This window comes from Ornithorhynchus anatinus, unplaced genomic scaffold, assembly GCF_004115215.2.
Source record: "Ornithorhynchus anatinus isolate Pmale09 unplaced genomic scaffold, mOrnAna1.pri.v4 scaffold_88_arrow_ctg1, whole genome shotgun sequence".
NCBI classification, from domain to species: domain Eukaryota; kingdom Metazoa; phylum Chordata; class Mammalia; order Monotremata; family Ornithorhynchidae; genus Ornithorhynchus; species Ornithorhynchus anatinus.
In genome coordinates this window covers 256,360-275,292 of record NW_024396941.1, presented here as the reverse complement: position 1 = coordinate 275,292, position 18,933 = coordinate 256,360, and the positions used below count along the sequence as shown (strand labels likewise).

The 18,933-nt window shown below is 48.3% G+C and overlaps 1 pseudogene; it reads left to right on the top strand.

The window, feature by feature from the left end:
- The first annotated feature begins 2,025 nt into the window (after positions 1 to 2,025).
- LOC100092913 lies at positions 2,026 to 2,988 on the top strand (annotated as a pseudogene).
- Positions 2,989 to 18,933: the final 15,945 nt, after the last annotated feature.

Below are 18,933 nucleotides of genomic sequence, written 5' to 3'. Positions count from 1 at the left end.
ATGACTAGGGGAAATGATAAATTAGATGGGAAAGTCTTCTTGAAGTGCTTTGAAGGTGGGGAGAATGTTAGTCTGTTGGATATGAAAGAAGAGGGAATCCCAGGCCAGAGGGAGGGTATGCGTAAAGAGTCAATGGTGAGGTAGACTAGAATGAGGTACAGAGAGTAAGTAGATTGGTGATAGAGGAGTGAATATTTCACACATACTTCTTTATAATTTACTTTATACAATTGTAACTCAGTTATTAAGAATTTCACAGTCTTAAGGAAAACTTCACAACGATGAGCTTAATCATTAATAGTTAAGCAATCTTAATGTGTAAGCATTTACAATTATTTAGGCGAAAGCACTATGCTGAAAGCTGGGAGAGTTCAACAGAATTGGAAGACCTGATATTTATCAAGGGTTTACTGAGTGGTAATGCAGCTAGTAAGATCTGGTAGATACAAGATTATCAGATCAGGCATAGTCCATGTTTCCCAAAAGTCTAGCAATCTGAGAGGAAGGAAGAATAGACATCTTATCCCCTGTAGTCCAGGTTAAAAAACAGGGACACAGAGAAGTTAGGGGGCTTGCCCTAATTCTCCTAGCAAGCTAGTAATAGAGTCAGGATCAGAACCTGGGGTTTCCTCACTCCCACTTCCATGCTCTTTTCACTAGGTCACTCACTGTGCATCCCATTAATTGGGTTGCTAGTGGGATCTGATGGGGAAGATGGGGGGAGGTAATTGACAAATGCCTCCTAGAGAAGGTGGCTTTTGATGAAAGCTTTGAAGAAGTAGAGGGACATGGTTTGACAAAGTTAAGTTGGAGGGCTTTTCAGACTTTTCAGGGGTGACAAGTCTGAACCCCGATTCGAGGTGAGAGGCAATAGATAGTCCTGACAGACTGCACTCATTCACTTGTTCATTCAATTGTATATACTGACTGCTTACTGTGTGTAAAGCACGGTACTAAGTGGTTGGGAGAGTACAATTCAACAACCAACCGACACATTCCCTGCCCACAAGAAGATCACAGTCTAGAGAGGTAGAGAGGGATTATTATATGCACATGAATTAATGAATGAATTGAAGATATTTACATAAGTACTCTGGGGAGAGTGAATGAAGGGAACACGTCAGGATGATGCAGAAGGGAATGGGAGAAGAGGAGAGGAGGACTTAGTCAGGGAAGACTTCTTGGAAGAGATGTGCCTTCAGTAAGGCTTTCAACTGGGGGGCAGCAATTATCTGCCTGATATGAAGAGGGAGGGCCGTCCAGGTCAAAAGTAGGATGTGGGCAAGAGCTTGGCAGAAAGATGATGAGCTCGAGGTATAATGAGAAGGTTAGCTTTAAAGGAGCCAAGTGTGCGGGCTGGGTTGTAGGGTGATTGGAGAAGCAGCGTGGCTCAGTGGAAAGAGCACGGGCTTTGGAGTCAGGGCTCATGAGTTCGAATCCCAGCTCTGCCACTTGTCGGCTGTGTGACTGTGGGCAAGTCACTTAATTTCTCTGTGCCTCAGTTCCCTCATCTGTAAAATGGGGATTAAGACTGTGAGCCCCACGTGGGACAACCTGATTCCCCTATGTCTACCCCAGCACTTAGAACAGTGCTCAGCACATAGTAAGCGCTTAACAAATACCAACATTATTATTATTACCTCAAAGCAAAAGGTGAAGAGTTTTTGTTTGGTGCGTAAAGGGAGGGGCACCCACTGGAGTTCCTTGAGGAGTGGGGAAACATGGTCTGAATGTATTTCAAGGAAAATGATTCAAGCAGCAGAGTGGAGTAAGTACTGGAGTGGGGAGAAATAGGAGGCAGGGAGGTCAGCAAGGAGGCAGATATAATAATCAAGGCAGGATAGGATAAATGCATTAATGTGTTAGTTTGGATGAAGAGGAAGAGGCAGATGTTAGTGACGTCATTCTTGAGAGTGACACTTCAGATGTCCCAAAACATGCCCCAAACGCCTGCCACAAAGGGCACACTCTATATTCCTGCTCTCTCTATAGGGGAGTAGGATCCCAGGGTGATGGTGGAAACCAATGAAAATTCATGAAAATTCCTTTGAGGGATTCATCTTCTTGGGCTTTTCAGACCAACCCCATCTTGAAGCTGTGCTCTTTATGTTTGTACTCTTTTTCTACCTCCTGAGTCTGTTGGGCAATACGGCCATCATGGTGGTCTCCCATCTGGATTCTTGTTTCCACACGGCTATGTACTTCTTTCTCAACCACCTTTCCTTCCTGAACCTCTGCTTCTACACCATCCTGGCCCCTCAGACTCTAGTGAACCTGTGGGGGCCCAAAGAGACCATTACCTTTGGGGGCTGTGTGGTCCAGCTCTATGTCTCCCTGGGCCTAGGCTCCACAGAGTGTGGTCTGCTGGCTTTGATGGCTCTGGACCTCTATACAGCCGTCTGCCAGCCCCTGTGCTATGCAATGCTCATGCACCCCAGCCTCTGCCGGCGGCTGGCAGCCGTATCCTAGCTGAGTGGGTTGGCCAACTCACTGGTTCACACCAAGCTCATACTGTGCCTGCCTCAGTGTGGCCACCACCACCTAGACCACTTCATCTGTGAGGTCCCAGCCCTCATTAAGCTTGCCTGTATGGACACTACCATCAGTGAACTTGTCCTCTTTACCCTTAGCATCCTTGTAGGCATCGTCCCTCTAGCCTTCATCCTGGTTTCCTACGGCTTCATTGCCTGGGCTGTGATGAGGGTTGGCTCCTCTGAGGGTCGGAGAATGGTCTTCAGCACCTGCTTCTCTCACCTCTTGGGCATGAGCATCTTCTATGGGACCATAATCTTTATGTACCTCCAGCCTGGTGGCAACTACTCCCAAGACCAAGGCAAATTTGTCTCCCTCTTCTACACCATGGTCACTCCAACCCTCAACCCCATCATCTACACCCTGAGAAACCAAGAGGTGAAGGGAGCATTGAATAAGATGGTGCTGGGGGGCTTTTCCTTAGGGAGGACAGAACCAGATTGGGGTGCCCCATGAAAAAGACTCCTACCTGCTACAAAACAGGTCTTCCCTCGCTTCTCCTAAGCTCTCCCTCTTTACCTCTTCCACATCAATTTCTCACTGTTCTAGATTCTCCTGACTCTATCTCCTTCCTCACACTGTTTCCATGGTCTGGACCTCTCTCACAACTCAAATCCACCAGACCACAATTCTCCCAGCTTTCAGAGCCATTCTCAAATCCCATCTCTTCCAAGACAGCTTCCTCATTTATTTATTTATTAACAATCCAACTCCCATTGGCCCAACAGCCAACTTCAGCATTTATGTTTTTATATCCATTTTCGCCATCTAAGAATAGACATATTTTCAAATGTACGTTAGATATTGATTCAACTAGTTCATCCTGACAGAATCATGCTACTCCCAATTGTATCCTTACATTCCCTCCTAATCTCAGTATTTGTAAATAATTTCTGTCCATCTCCCCCATTATACTGTAAGCCCCTTGCTGACAAGGAAATTGTGCCTTCCTTCTGATGCATTTTTCCAAGTGCTTAGTACAAGCTCTCACTAAATACCATACCTTGACTGATCAATGGAAGGGGTGGATTAAAGAAGCTGGTGCCAACCACTGAAAATCACTCTATACTTTCTTGTTTCTCAAACCTTAAACTGAGTTACTTGTCCTTTCCTTGTTTATAGGTGAACTCCCATAACACTTTGATTTGCACCATTTATTCACCCCTCCCTCATCACCACAATACTTATGTACATATCCATAATTCATTTATTTGTATTAATGTGTGTCTCTCCTGCTCATTATGGGCAGGAAAGATGTCTATAAGCTCCTTTATGTTGTTCTTTCCCAAGTGCTTTTTACAGTGCTCTGCACACAGTAAATGTTCAATCAATCAATCAATCAATTGTATTTATTGAGTGCTTACTGTGTGCAGAGCACTGTACTAAGCATTTGGGAAGAGGACAATATAATAACTATAACAGATACATTCTCTGCCCACAACAAGCTTACAATCTAGAGGGGGAGACAGACACTAATATGAATAAGTAATTAACATAATATAAAATTCAAAGATATATTCATAAGTGTTGTGGGGTTGGTGGTGGGGTGAATATTAAATATCCGAAGGTCACAGATCCAAGAACATAAATGACACAGAAGGGAGAGCAAGCAGGGGAATAGAGGACTTAATTGGATTGGAATATGTGAACTCTGTAATGCTTTGAAGGGGGATAGAGTAATGGTCTGACATATATGGAGGGGGAGGGAGTTCCAGGCTGTGGGGAGGACATGGATGGAGAGATAGATGAGATCGGGGCACAGTGAATAAGCTGACACTAGAGGAGAAGAGTGTGTGGGCTGGGCTGTAGTAAGAGATGAGTGAGTTGAGGTAGGCTGAGGCAAGGTGATTGAGTGCTTTAAAGTCAATTGTAAGGAGATTCTGTTTGATGCAGAGATGAATGGGCAGCCATTCAAGATTCTTGAAAAATGAAGAGTTATGACCCGAACATTTTTGTTGATAAATGATCTATGAAGCAGGGTGATCCATGAAGAATCCATGGATTGGAGTTAGGAGAGACAGGAGGCCGGGAGATCAGTGAGGAGGCAAATGGAGAGGTCAAGGTGAGATAGGATAAGTGCTTTGATCAGTATGGTAGCTGTTTGGATGGAGAGGAAAGGGTGGATTTTAGCAATGATGTGATGGTTAAACTGACAGGATTTGGTGACAAATTGAATATTAGAGAGGAATGAGAGAGATGAGTCAAGGACAACACCAAGGCTTCTAAAATAGGGAGCGCAGTGGTGTTGTCTACAGTTATAGGAAAGACATGGGGGCAGAGATTTGGAAGGAAAATAAGGAGTTTAGCTTTGGACATGTTTAATTTGAGGTACTGGTGGGATATCCAAGGGAATACAGCTTTGAAAGCAGGAGACAATGAGAGATTGCATAGATGGAGAAGTCAAGGCTGGAACTGTAGATTTGGGGAATCAACTGCATAGAGATAGTCATGGAAGCCATAGGAACAAATGAGTTTTCCAAGGTTTAGATATAGAATAGAAGGGGACCTATAACTGAGCCTTGAGGAACCTTTACTGTTAAAATGTGGGAAGCAGAGGAGGAGCCAGCAAAAGAGACTGAGAAGGAGTGATCTGAGGGACAGGAAGAGAACCAAGAGAGGACAGTGTCAGTGAATCCAAGGTTGGATAACGTTTCCAGAAGGAGATGGTCTACAGTATCAAAGACAGCTGAGAGGTCTAGAAGGATTAGGATGGATTAGAGACTGTCAGATTTTGTGAGAAGCAGCGTGGCTCAGTGGAAAGAGCACGGGCTTGAGAGTCAGAAGTCATGGGTTCGAATTCCCACTCTGCCACTTGTCAGCTGTGTGACTGTGGGCAAGTCACTTTACTTCTCTGGACCTCAGTTCCCTCATCTGTAAAATGGGGATGAAGACTGTGAGTTTCACGTGGGACAACCTGATTACCTTGTATCTACCCCAGCGCTTAGAACAGTTCTCTGCACATAGTAAGTGCTTAACAAATACCAACATTATTACTGTGAGAAGAAGGTCATTAGTTACCTGGGAGAGGATTGTTTCTGTGCAGTGAAGTTGGCAGAACCCAGATTGGAGGGGATCGAGGAGAGAAGTGGAGAGAGGAAGAGGAGACAGCAGGTGTAAAGAACTCTCCCAAGAGGTAGAGATAAATGGAAGGAGGGAGATTGGATCTTCCTTGGGGAACAGGGTCCAGCCTATGGGGCCCAGCCATTCGTCTTCCCTCAGATTCCCTCCAGCAGCTGGAGAATGTGTGCTGGCAACAGGATGGGTGAATATGAAGAGGGAGAGTATTCCAGACAGGTGACAGGACATGGGCAAGAGGTAAGTGGTGAGATAGACATGATTGAGGTATGATGAGTAATTTGCAATACAGAAGCAAAGTGGTCACATTGGATTCTAGTAGGAGAGTAGTGAGGTGAGGTATGATGGGGGCAAGGTGATTGAGTGATTGATTGAATGAAAACAAGGACCAAAAGGGGTTGCCCACCCTGGCCTTCTCACCCAAGAGATTCCCCTGTTTCTGGCAACACATCTTAAACTACTATGATTTGTGTGAAGAAGTGCTCCCCCTCCTTCTCCCAAAGTCTTGTCTGTCTTTTCATTATGGTAGGAGGTGGCAAGGGGAGGTGGGTAGAAGTGGTGAAACAGCCAGAAGGAAGGGATTGCCTATTGGACCTATGCCATCAGGGGCACTGCAGACCACCCAGAATGTTGCACATGGTGGACAAGCTCATCAGGAATCATGAAAAATAAATGGCTAGAGGGGTGGTGAAGACCTCAGACCAAGGTAGCTGTCTCCTGGGTTAAGTAGCTACAGTACATTTTGACCACTATGCTATGGTCAAATACCATCCTGTGCAGTTTGCAGGGTGTTACACCCCTGCGAGCTTACACCCTCACTGAACTCACCGATGCAGCAGGAACAGGACTGACACATGTGAGAGTGTAGAAGTGATGCTGAGCGAACCATTGAAAACCTAATAAATTCTTTCACACAGGTTCTCAGTCCTAAAGACTTTGAAACTGGACTGAGATTCATCTGTTATTTATAATAGAACAATCTGTCATCTGGAGGAATCCCCCTCTCCCAAACCCAATTTACCTTCCCCATCTTCAAAGTCCTCCTAAACTCTCACTGCCTACAGGAAGCTTTTTCTATTTATTTCCCAACATCCCAATTTTGTCAGCCCCACACCCACTCTTAACAAACCTGTGAATTTCACCGTTACCTTCAGCACTCATGTACGTATATTTTTATTTATATATGCATTCTATATATATATTAATGTGCACATTCAATTATTTGTTCAACTGTTTAATGCTATGTTTGTACTACTTCCTGATTTATCCTTTTTCTTCTAGGTTATACAGCTTGTAAATAACATCGCCCCATTAAATGCTAAGTTCCTTGAGGGTAGACAACATATCCCTTGCTGTTGTACTCTCCCATTTGCTTAGTACAGTGTCTAACACGTGGAAAACACTCAAATACCATTGACTGATTGATTGATTGATTGCCACTGGAATGCTCTGGGGAGCACCAGTATGGGACTATCCTGGGGCCATGTGGCTAGATGTATATTGAGGGACGGACCTGGGGAGTAGGGACACTAGGGTTGAGCCTCCTGTAGGGAGAGTCAGTCCATTCTCCCCAATCGCCATGATCAAAATCATTATCATCTTACTCCTCCTCCTCCTCCTCTTCATCATCATTATCGTCATCATTGATGGCTTAGGGGATAGAGTATGGACCTGTGAGTCAGAAGGTCATGTGTTCTAAGCCCAGCTCTGCCACTTGTCTGCTGTGTGACCTTGGGCAAGTCACTTCACCTCTCTGGGACTCAATTTGCTCCTCTGTAAAATGGAGATTGAGACTGTGAGCCCCAAATCACCTCCTCCAAGAGGCCTTCCCAGACTGAGCTCCTCTTCCCCCTCTACTCCCTCTGGCATCCCCCCTTTACCTCTCCGCAGCTAAAGCCTCATTTTCCCCTTTTCCCTCTGCTCCTCCACCTCTCCCTTCCCATCCCCACAGCACTGTACCCGTCCGCTCAACTGTATATATTTTCGTTACCCTATTTATTTTGTTAATGAATTGTACATCGCCTTGATTCTATTTAGTTGCCATTGTTTTTACGAGATGTTCTTCCCATTGACGCTGTTTAGTGCCATTGTTCTTGTCTGTCCGTCTCCCCCGATTAGACTGTAAGCCCGTCAAATGGCAGGGACTGTCTCTATCTGTTGCCGACTTGTTCATCCCAAGCGCTTAGTACAGTGCTCTGCACATAGTAAGTGCTCAATAAATACTATTGAATGAATGAATGAATGAACAAGGACCATGTCCCACCGGATTTGCTTGGATCCACCTCGGCACTCAGTACAGTGCCTGGCACCTAATAAGTGCTTAACAAGTGCTATAATTATTATTATTATTCACCATGTGTCATATGAGACTCCTCTGAAAAGAAAGAGTACTATATATTAGAAGATCACATCCCTGAGTCATCTCTAGCCCACAGAGGAGAATCAAGCATAGGAAGACAGATCCAGTGCTCATTACAGTGCCTGGCATATAATAAGTGCTTAACAAATGCTATTATTATTAACAGTCTTTGCCCTCAGGAAGCCCACAGAAGGAATGAGTTTAATGCTACAAACTTGGCTCTGGCACAAATTGCAACTTCAGTACCTCTAGCACTGGGATTGACTTGTGCATTTTCAAAAGGAGGGAAAATTGAGCCCTGTGGAAAGACAGTGAATGAATAATTTATTGTTTTCTTCAAGCCTAGCTCAGTGTAAGATATGAAATATACCCGAAAGTCAGAACAAACATGATCGCTAAGTCATGAGAGGGTTCATGATCAGTCATCATCATGATCATGATCATGCCAGTAAGAGCAGGTATTTTAACCCCACTTACTGAAACTGTGTGATAGAAAGATCAAGTGACTTGTTCAAGGTCACACTACCAGCCTGAAGCATAATGACCAGACCCAAAAGATCTAGTCATGGTTGACCCTAAGCCATATTGTCTCTGACAAAAACAATCGTAAGTAATAATAATAATTGTACTCATTTAGTTCATTCATTCATTCAATAGTATTTATTGAGCGCTTACTATGTGCAGAGCACTGTACTAAGCGCTTGGGATGAACAAGTCGGGAACAGATAGAGACAGTCCCTGCCGTTTGACAGGCTTACAGTCTATTCGGGGGAGAAGGACAGACAAGAACAATGGCAATAAATAGAGTCAAGGGGAAGAACATCTCGTAAAAACAATGGCAACTAAATAGAATCAAGGCGATGTACAGTTCATTAACAAAATAAATAGGGTAAAGAAAATATATACAGTTGAGCAGACGAGTACAGTGCTGAGGGGATGGGAAGGGAGAGGGGGAGGAGCAGAGGGAAATGGGGGGAAAAGAGGGTTAAGCTGTGGAGAGGTGAAGGGGGGGTGGTAGAGGGAGTAGAGGGAGAAGGGGAGCTCAGTCTGGGAAGGCCTCTTGGAGGTGGTGAGTTTTAAGTAGGGTTTTGAAGAGGGGAAGAGAATCAGTTTGGTGGAGGTGAGGAGGGAGGGTGTTCCAGGACCGCGGGAGGACGTGGCCCGGGGGTCGACGGCAGGATAGGCGAGACCGAGGGACGGTGAGGAGGTGGGCGGCAGAGGAGCGGAGCGTGCGGGGTGGGCGGTAGAAAGAGAGAAGGGAGGAGAGATAGGAAGGGGCAAGGTGATGGAGAGCCTTGAAGCCTAGAGTGAGGAGTTTTTGTTTGGAGCGGAGGTTGATAGGCAACCACTGGAGGTGTTTAAGAAGGGGAGTGACATACCCAGATCGTTTCTGCAGGAAGATGAGCCGGGCAGCGGAGTGAAGAATAGACTGGAGCGGGGCGAGAGAGGAGGAAGGGAGATCAGAGAGAAGGCTGACACAGTAGTCTAGCCGGGATATAACGAGGGCCCATAGCAGTAAGGTAGCCGTTCAGGTGGAGAGGAAAGGGCGGATCTTGGCGATATTGTAAAGGTGAAACCGGCAGGTCTTGGTAACAGATAGGATGTGTGGGGTGAACGAGAGAGACGAGTCAAGGATGACTTTAGTTAATATATATATTTAGTTAATATATAACCAATCTCTAAGTTATATATCATAAATGATTTATTTGCACTATTACCTGTCCCCCCCTTTAGAGTGTAAGTTCAGTGAGGACAGGGGACATGTCAATCAACTCTTTTGAATGATACTTTCCCAAGTGCTTATGTACAATGCTGTGCACACAATACATACTGTAAGTACCATTAATGATGAAGTCAGCCAGTCAATCAGTCACTTGTATTTATGGAGTGCTTACTGTGTGCAAAGAACTGTAAGAAGTGCTTGGGAGAGCACAATACAACAATAGAACAGACACATTCCCTGTCTTCAGTGAGCATATAGTCTAGAGGGGGAGACAGACATTAATACAAATAAGTAAAATTATAGATATATCCATACTTGCTGTGGGTCTTGGGGTGATGAAAAAAAGAAACAAGTCAAGGCAATGCAGAAGGGAGTGGAGAAGAAGAAAGAAGGGCTTATTCAGGGAAGGCCTCTTGGAGGATATGTGCCTTCATGAAAACTTAATGTCAGGCTTTCATAGTTTTCTCTCCACATATCTTTTCCTCTCCTCACCCAGCGAGGTTCCTTTCCCATTCTAGCTAACTCCTTTCCCCTTTTGGCTGGGTCAGTGCTGCCACAGAGTTGTGACACCCATGTTGTTGACCTCCTACTTTGTCTTTGCATTCTATCAAGCCTATCAACCTCGAGGCCAATGGGTTGAAATACTATTCTACATGGCCCTGCCTCCGTCCCCACCTCTGCCTTTCCCCCAGTCATCTGATGCAATTCCAACTTCCTGCTCCCCATCCACTCCTTAACCTCTGGAGAATTTACAGTTTCCCTTGCTCCAGTGAAAGATAAATCAGTTAGTCATCTTTACTGAAATTTTCAAGCATTTGAGAATTAATAGGATTTGTATTTTAAACTAACTCTGGCTTCTACAAATTATCACTTGTAGACCTGGGATCTGGATTACATTACATAACTTTCAACACAAAATCCCGTCTCCCTCTTCCCCAGTGTAGCCCTCCTGCTCAGAAAGTCCAGCGACCTCCTAATATAAAGTTTTCAGAGACCTGGTGGGATGATTCCATGAATCACGGCTCAATGGAATCGTCTCGAAAAATTATGTTTCATTAGCATGTCACAGAACACAATCCTGAAAAGCATTGTGGAACCGTTAGGTTCCTTCTCATCTTAAGCTAACTCCCTTATGCCTCAAACTAGCTCCCTTTTACTGATAAAACTAACTCTTTTCATCCTCTCCTAAGTCCCTTTCTTACTCCCTAGATAGTTCTGTTAAGATGGATGACATTTGAGGCTGGTGGGAAGGAAATGATCAAATTATTCAAATTGTATAGGTGAGTGGTTTATGAGAAGTAACAGGAGGACAGGGCGAATCAAACACATTCATGGCACAGTAGTTAATGAAGCACAAGACAGAGTGGTGGGATCAGAACAGCTACTGGCAACAGCCATTAATGGCAGTTTGAACTGCAGCAAGAATGAGATGATCCCATCTTCTCCAGAAAGAGCCTCAAAACCACAGTTACAAAAGGAAAAAAGGGAAGGTAGGGGGATGATTGAAAGTAGTAATCACAGAAGGACAAGAAAACTCCCCCTGTGGAAAACTCCACCCTGCAGAGAAGCAGTGTGGCTCAGTGGATAAAGCCCAGGCTTGGGAGTCAAAGGTCTTGGGTTCTAATCCCGGATCTGCCACTAGTCAGCTGTGTGACTTTGGGCAAGTCACTTAACTTCTCTGGGCCTCAGTTACCTCATCTGTAAAATGGGGATGAAGACTGTGAGCCCCATGAGGGACAACGTGATCACCTTGTATCTCCCCAACGCTTAGAACAGTGCTTTGCACATAGTAAGCACTTAACAAATACTAACATTATTACCTGTCTCCAGGTGATCATTCATTCATTCATTCAATCATATTTATTGAGTACATAATGTGTGCAGAACACTGTACTAAGCCCTTGGGTGAGTACAATACAACAATAAACTGACACATTCCCAGCCCACAACAAGTTTACTGTCTAGAGCTGGGGAGACAGACATCAATTAAAAAGAAATAAATTACTGATATGTATATAAGTGTCATGGGGCTGGGAGGTGGGAAAGAGCAAAGGGAGCAAGTCCAGGAGATGCAGAAGGGAGTGAGAGATGAGAAAAGGTGGGGCTTAGTGTGGGAAAGCTTCTTGGAGGAGATGTGCCTTCAATAAGGCTTGAAGAGAGGGAGAGTAACTGACAGTCAGTTTTGAAGGGGGAAGGTTTTCCAGGCCAGAGGCAAGACATGGGCTAGGGGTCGGTGGTGCGAGAGGCAAGATCGAGGCACAGTCAGAAGGCTAGAACAAAAGGAGCAGCGTGTGCAGCTGGGGTTATAGAAAGAGAGAAGCAAGGTGAGGTAAGAGGGGACAAGGTGATGGAGTGCTTTAATGGCAATGATGAGGAGTTTTCGTTTGATATTGAAGTGGATGAACAACCACTGAAGGTTTTTTCAATAGTATTTATTCAATAGTATTTATTGAGCGCTTACTATGTGCAGAGCACTGTACTAAGCACTTGGAATGAACAAGTCGGCAACAGATAGAGACAGTCCCTCCGTTTGACGGGCTTACAGTCTAATCGGGGGAGACGGACAGACAAGAACAATGGCGAGATGACATATCCTGAACTTTTAGGTGGAAAAATGATCGGGGCAGCTGAGTGAAGTATGGACTGGAGTGGGGAGAGATAGGAGGCTGGGATATAAACAAAGAGGCTGATGCAATAGTCCAGGCAGGATAGGATGAGTGATTGTATTAACATGGTTAAGTTTAAGTTTAGATGAAGAGGAAAGGGCAGATTTTAGCTCTGCTGTGAAGGTGGGACCTACAGGATTTAGTGACAGATTGAATATATGTGTTGAATGACAGAGAGCAGACAAGGCTAACACCAAGGTTATGGACTTGTGAGACAAGAAGGATGGTAATGCCAGCTATGGAACAGATCCCTCTAGACTGAAAACTTACTGTGGGCATGAAACATGCCTCCTAACTTTGTTGCATTGTACTCTCACAAATGATCCGGCCCATCTGGTGAGGGAGTTTTGTGATTGGCGGGAGGTTCCTCGAATCAGGAAGAGGAAGGAAAAAATGGCCCTCCTCCGCCTCCTTGGCCTCCTCACCATGGCGCTACAGGCAGCCGCCGGGGAGCGACTAGGGTGGCGGTGGGAGAAGGAGGACCTGGAGGTGAAACTAAGGGAAAGTGAAGATGCAGCAGGCCACCATTTTGGAGCAGAAATTGGCCAGCTGGGTGGCCAAGGTGTTAGAATAACGGAAGAAAGACCCCTGACTGAGCGGGAGATTAAGGTGTTCGTGTACCTGCAGCTGTGTGGGAAAATTCCTCCGAAGAAGGAACGAATGATCCCAATCCCTACCAGAACTGGATCCACCCCCTTCCCCACGGGATTGGGAGGTGCCCCCACAGAGCCCTGAGGGGCGGCCCAGTCCTCCCTCCCCTGTTATCAGGGAAGAGTGGAATCCCAAGGGAAAGGTCACCCCCCAGACTCCAGCTTTCACAGCCCCTGAGCTCAGGCAGCTCTCTAAGGAGTTTTCCCGGGACCCTGGGGAACCAGTGTTAGGCTGGCTGGCTAGGGCGTGGAAGGCGGGAGCCAGCCAGGTGGACTTGAGTCCGAGGGGAAGCAGCCGCCTAGATTTGGGCCCAGGGGTGGATGTGACCCACACTCATGCTCAAGGCCGTACCCTCTGGACCCTCGCGGTACGCTGGGCCTGGACGGTACCCCAGAGTGAACAGGGAAGGGCTGACACCCTCCACTGGGCTAACCCAACTACATTAAACCGGCATCTTCTGATGCTTGGAATTGATCGACTTCTGGATGATAGGGAGAGAAGTTGGGAACCTAGCCCCTGGTCCCTTCCTGCCCAAGAGGGCTTGCTCCGTGCAGTAGTAAAGGGTGCATCCCCAAGCCCCGAGCGCTCTCTGGACCACCATTTGAGGGATAGGGCCACGGGGGTACAGACCTGGAGCGCCCTGGCCAATATGGTCCACAGCGACTGGCCCCTGTTCCCATCTCCTGAGGTGCTGATTACCCGGTGTGTGGCAGCCATGATTGAGAAAGGCCTGGGGCTGAGGAGGGCAGCTCGGAAGACTACTAAAAAGGACCCCCACCAACCCCCACAGTCAGCCAGTTCAGGAAGATGGGACCCGGGACGGGTGGCCATATGGCGAGAGTTAAGGGAGTGGGGCTTTCCTATGGACGAGCTGGATGGGCTGCCCACCAATATCCTGAAGCTGCTCACTCGGGAAGGTAGACCCACCGCGGAGCAGAGAAACTAGAAGGGGGATCCGGCAGGCCCGGCCAATGGACGGTGGCTGCAGCCCTCTCACAGCCCGAGTGCTCCCCACGCATGACCATACTCGTGAATAATCGTCAGGAAGTCTCCCTCCTGGGAGGCACCGGGACCCAGATATCTATGATTAGGAGGGATGCTTGGCTAAGGGGCCAACCGTCAATTAGGGGAAACGTTTCCACATTTGGGATCACTGAGAAACGGTAGAGCGTCCCTGTCACCCAAGCCAAATTAGTCGTGGCCAATGGCTGAGTAAAGCGAGCGGCCCCGGCATTGGGCTCTATGAACATCCGGGGAGAAACCTGGGATGGTGACTGGGGGCGGTGGGCTATTGGCATACCACCTGGAGAAGTGACCACTAATGCACCTCCTGCTAGGGGTGCAGTGGTTGCACTTCTACAGATGGCACCACCTCTTCCCACATGCCACCCTGTGCACATTCCCCAGTATCGCGGTTACCCCCTAAGCTGGGCATCCCATCGCAGCAGTACTCAAGGACCTCGAGACGAAAGGAGTTGTACACTGTATCGGTTTGGCCTATAACTCCCGAGCGTGGCCGGTTAAGAAGCCAAATGGGGAGTGTGGTTTGACGGTGGACTACCGCCACCCGAACAAGGCCATGGGGCCTCTTCACTCAGCAGTCCTCCGTATCAAAGATATCGTCTGAGATACTGACACAGGGGGGTTCGTGTGGATGGCCACCCTGGATGTTAAAGATGTGGTTTTCATGTTCCCCATTCACGTGAAGGATCAAGAGAAGCTTGCCTTTACCTGGGTTGGAGCTCAGTATACCCTTACGCGGCTCCCACAAGGATATAAGCACAGCCCTACCCTGGGACACTGTATATTTGCCCAAGAGCTGCAGAAGCTCCTTCCACCCCCTGAAGGAATTGTGATATTGCAGTACATAGATGACATCCTGTTGGGGGGAACCTCAGAGGAAGGAGTCAGGGCGATAAGGGACAAGATCCTCCATCACCTAGAATCATTAGGACTGCAGGTCCTGGAGCAAAAACAGGCAGGGCCCAGCCCAAGAAGTCTCCTAGGTGTCTGCTGGTTGGCAGGCCACTGCTTGATACCCCAGGAGATTTGACCACCCTAAAGGACCTCCCTCCCCCTACCTCAAAGAAGGGCTTCCGACAGGTGCCAGGGACACTGGGATTTTGGAGGGCACCTGCCCCGGGGTTTAGTGCCATTTCCTGACCTCTTCTTAATCTTTTGAAAGAACGCAGCCAGTGGGAATTGGGGGAGATACACCAGGAAGCCCTCTCCCTCTTGATCGAGCAGATCCTGGCGTACCAATCACTTGGGCCTATACACCCCTCCCACCCCTTTGTATTACATGTGGGTATTGGCAGCTCAGGTTACCAGTGGGGATTGTGGCAAGAGGACGCAGGGGCACCTGGGGAACACCCAATCCAATTCAGATCACGTAGCTGGTGAAGTGGCCGGGCCCAAAACACTCTTTATGAGAAAATTCCCTTAGCCTCTTAGGTTGCCCTGCTAGACACTGAGGGTACCACAGGCAGCCGTTCAGTGACCTTAAAGGCCCACTCCCGGTTATTAAGCTGATATTGAGTGGCAATCCCCCTCCGGGCATCATCCAAAGTGCTGCCCTACAGCAGTGGATTCTCTATATTCACCATCACGTGGAGGATGCTGGGACCACAAACCCGGAGTGCTTGGCTGAGTTAGTGCAGGTTGCTGTTGGGGGGGGTCAGGATTGGGCCCCAGCTACGCCCATTGCTGAGGCACCCACGGTGTCTTGCCCAGGTACTGTGATTGGGGAACATGAGGGAGTCTGTTCTACTGACTTATCTGCCCATAAAACAGGAGGGGTTTGGCAGGGCAAAGCTGGAGCCGTTGAGCCCCGAGCTGGCCGCACCCTCTGGAAACTGATCCAAGGTTCTGTCCAGGAGGCGGAACTGGAAGTGGTCCCCTTGGCAGCGGAGGCAGGAGCCCAGACCATCTATCTATACCAACTCCTATGCAATGTGGGCCGGGGCCACTCAGTAGTTAGGGCACTGGAAGGCAGAGGGGTGGCAGGTCCGCAACCACTCTGTATGAGGACAGAATATCTGGGAAGAGCTGTATGCCATCGGGTCAGAGAAATCCCTGGCCATAGGACATGTATCCGCACAGCAAAGGGATGGGTCTCTTGGGACCTAATGGAACAATGAGTCTGACCGATAGGTATCGACCTTGGAAGTCGACTCCAGTACTGCCCAGTGGGGCAAGGATTCTCTCCTCCGGCTAGGTGAGGCCTGTAATCAATGGGTGGGACACACCAGGGCAGATGATCTGTGGTGCCAGTGCGGCACCTGAACCTGCCCCTTAACACAGCGGCAGGCTTGGGAAAATTTCTCTAGCTGTGAGACCTGCCAGCTCCACTGGCATCAGTTCCAGCAGGGCTGGGCTTTCTGGAATTTGAGGGAGGGCAAGGTTTTATGGACAATGGCAAATTGATTTTATTGGGCCCCTCTCTCCCTCCCTGCAGGGCTGGAAGTTTTTCCATGCCCAACGCCAGCAGGTTCTACTGCGGCTGAGCCACTGGTTCTCCCAACTCCCACTGCCCCAGGAGATACATCTGACAATGGATCCCATTTTACAAACCGACCCTTGCAGACCTGGGCCCAGGACCAGGGAATCCACTGGACATTTCACGTACCATATCGGCCACAAGCCAATGTACTAGTGGAACAGTGGAAAGAACTCCTGAAGGGGCAACTTAATTCATGAACATGACACACACCAGGCGCAGCCACCCTGCTCCAGAGGTGAAGCCGCCCCCTCTGGGAGGCGGTCAACGCACTGAACAACAGGCAGACACCCTTTAGCAGCCCCATGAACTGTGCCCACTGGCAGCCCCATGAACCATACCTTTAATGGCATGGTAACCACACACCCTGCCATCCTCCCACAAGAGGGACACCAGAGGCAGATTGAGTAGCGTGTCATTATTCAGCATCCCCAGAGGGGCCGGTTATGGATTACCCTTAAAAAGGCCCTGACTGGGAAATCCTGGGTGGTAATACTGATGAGGACTGTCAACTGATGCTAATAGAGGCTTGGATATCCTCCAAGACCTAGACCCTTTTCTCTTCCAGAGACCACACCCATGAGAGGGGGAAGATGACAACATCGCTCTATGAAGTTGCTCGGTCTGCTTACCATCTTGGCCCTGGGAACCCGGGACATCACCTTCTTGAAGGCCTTGGATCTGAACGTTTTGAAGTGTTGGGTTTGTGGGCATGCCCCATTGAATGTGGGAGGACGGGGTATCTCCATATAGCCCATCCTTGTGATAACTCCACCTGGTTCAATGAGACAGGGCCCCCTCATCCCTGCACCCACCACCCCGTCTCCGAACCAGCAAATGCCACCACGTACCTTACGGTGAGTGGGTGGATTGACCGTGTTGTCTCATCGTTCTGCTTTCACAGTATTGGCACAAAATTTTGGGCGGGCAAGATTTCCCATGTATGTAATGCATCTAAGCTCCAGGATGGGCACTAACCACGGCCGGGCACCATGGCCGACCGGCCACTGAGAAGGGGGTGGATGTCTGTTCTTAGGGCCTGCTCACTGCAAACAGGATCTTTGGCAGTTGTGGCGTCGCCCGCTTTGCTGTACCTGCCTAGCTCACATGTGGCACCCGTGCTTAACAGTGGCTCCCTGCTGGGCAGGGAGGACTTGCTTACTCAGTTTTGTGCTCCTGGCTGTCCACCACAAAGAGCTGCCCAGAAGGCCGACTCCAAAACTGTCGGGCTGGGGGGCCCAGTCTCAGGGACCGAGCGTTTTTTCGGGATCATGTTTCCTGCATATGGGGTTGCACAGGCCACTTGCGAAGGACTTAACCTGGCTAAACTAGTTGAACAGATAACGCATGCCAGCGCTGCCAGCCTTCAGACCCTCAGGGATGAGCAGAAAGCCATCCGGATGACCGTACTGCAGAACTGGATGGCTCTTGACTTTCTCCTCCCCAGCTAAGGAGGGGTCTGCAAGCTCATCAGAAAGGAATGTTGCACCTTCATCCCAGACAACTCTAGACACTTGGATGCAGTTGTTGCAGATCTGTAGCATGTGGTTGACCAGTACCATGATGAAGACACCAATGGAGGAGTTTGGGACTGATTCCAAGGACTCTTTAAAAAGTTGGGGAGCTTGCTATTCCATGGGTTGCAACTACTTTTGTTCCTGGCAGTGGGTTTAGTAGGAGGATGCTGGTTATTATGTTGCTGTTGCTCGGCCCCATCCACGCAACTGTGATGAAAGCTGCAGCCATCCCCGGCTCCTGCCTCTGTGCACTACCTTAAGACCGTTGTAGTTCACCAGTCACCCTCCCCACCTCCGGTCTGCACACCTTGAAGGTTCCACCTCCCGTCACCCCTGGCCAGGGGATGGGGCCCTGTCCTCTGCCCCAACCCACAGGTCCACTTTCCGGGCTCCTGTGGCTAGCCAGGGAAGGATATCAGCCCATGTGGTCAAGGGAGGGACAGCACTGGAGAGCACGGCCTCCAGCTCCATCCCACCACCACACATCCGGGAGGGGACGCAGGAGGGGGTGGGGTCAGGTGAGCACAAATGGCGAGGGCCAAGGAGTAGTATGTGCCAAGGTGAACCTGGGCACTGACCATCTCTAGGTCAAAATTCATTCATTCAATAGTATTTATTGAGCGCTTACTATGTGCAGAGCACTGTACTAAGCGCTTGGGATGAACAAGTCGGCAACAGATAGAGACAGTCCCTGCCATTTGACGGGCTTACAGTCTAATCGGGGGAGACGGACAGACGAGAACAATGGCAATAAACAGAGTCAAGGGGAAGAACATCTCGTAAAAACAATGGCAACTAAATAGAATCAAGGCGATGTACAATTCATTAACAAAATAAATAGGGTAACAAAAATATATACAGTTGAGCGGACGAGTACAGTGCTGTGGAGATGGGAAGGGAGAGGTGGAGGA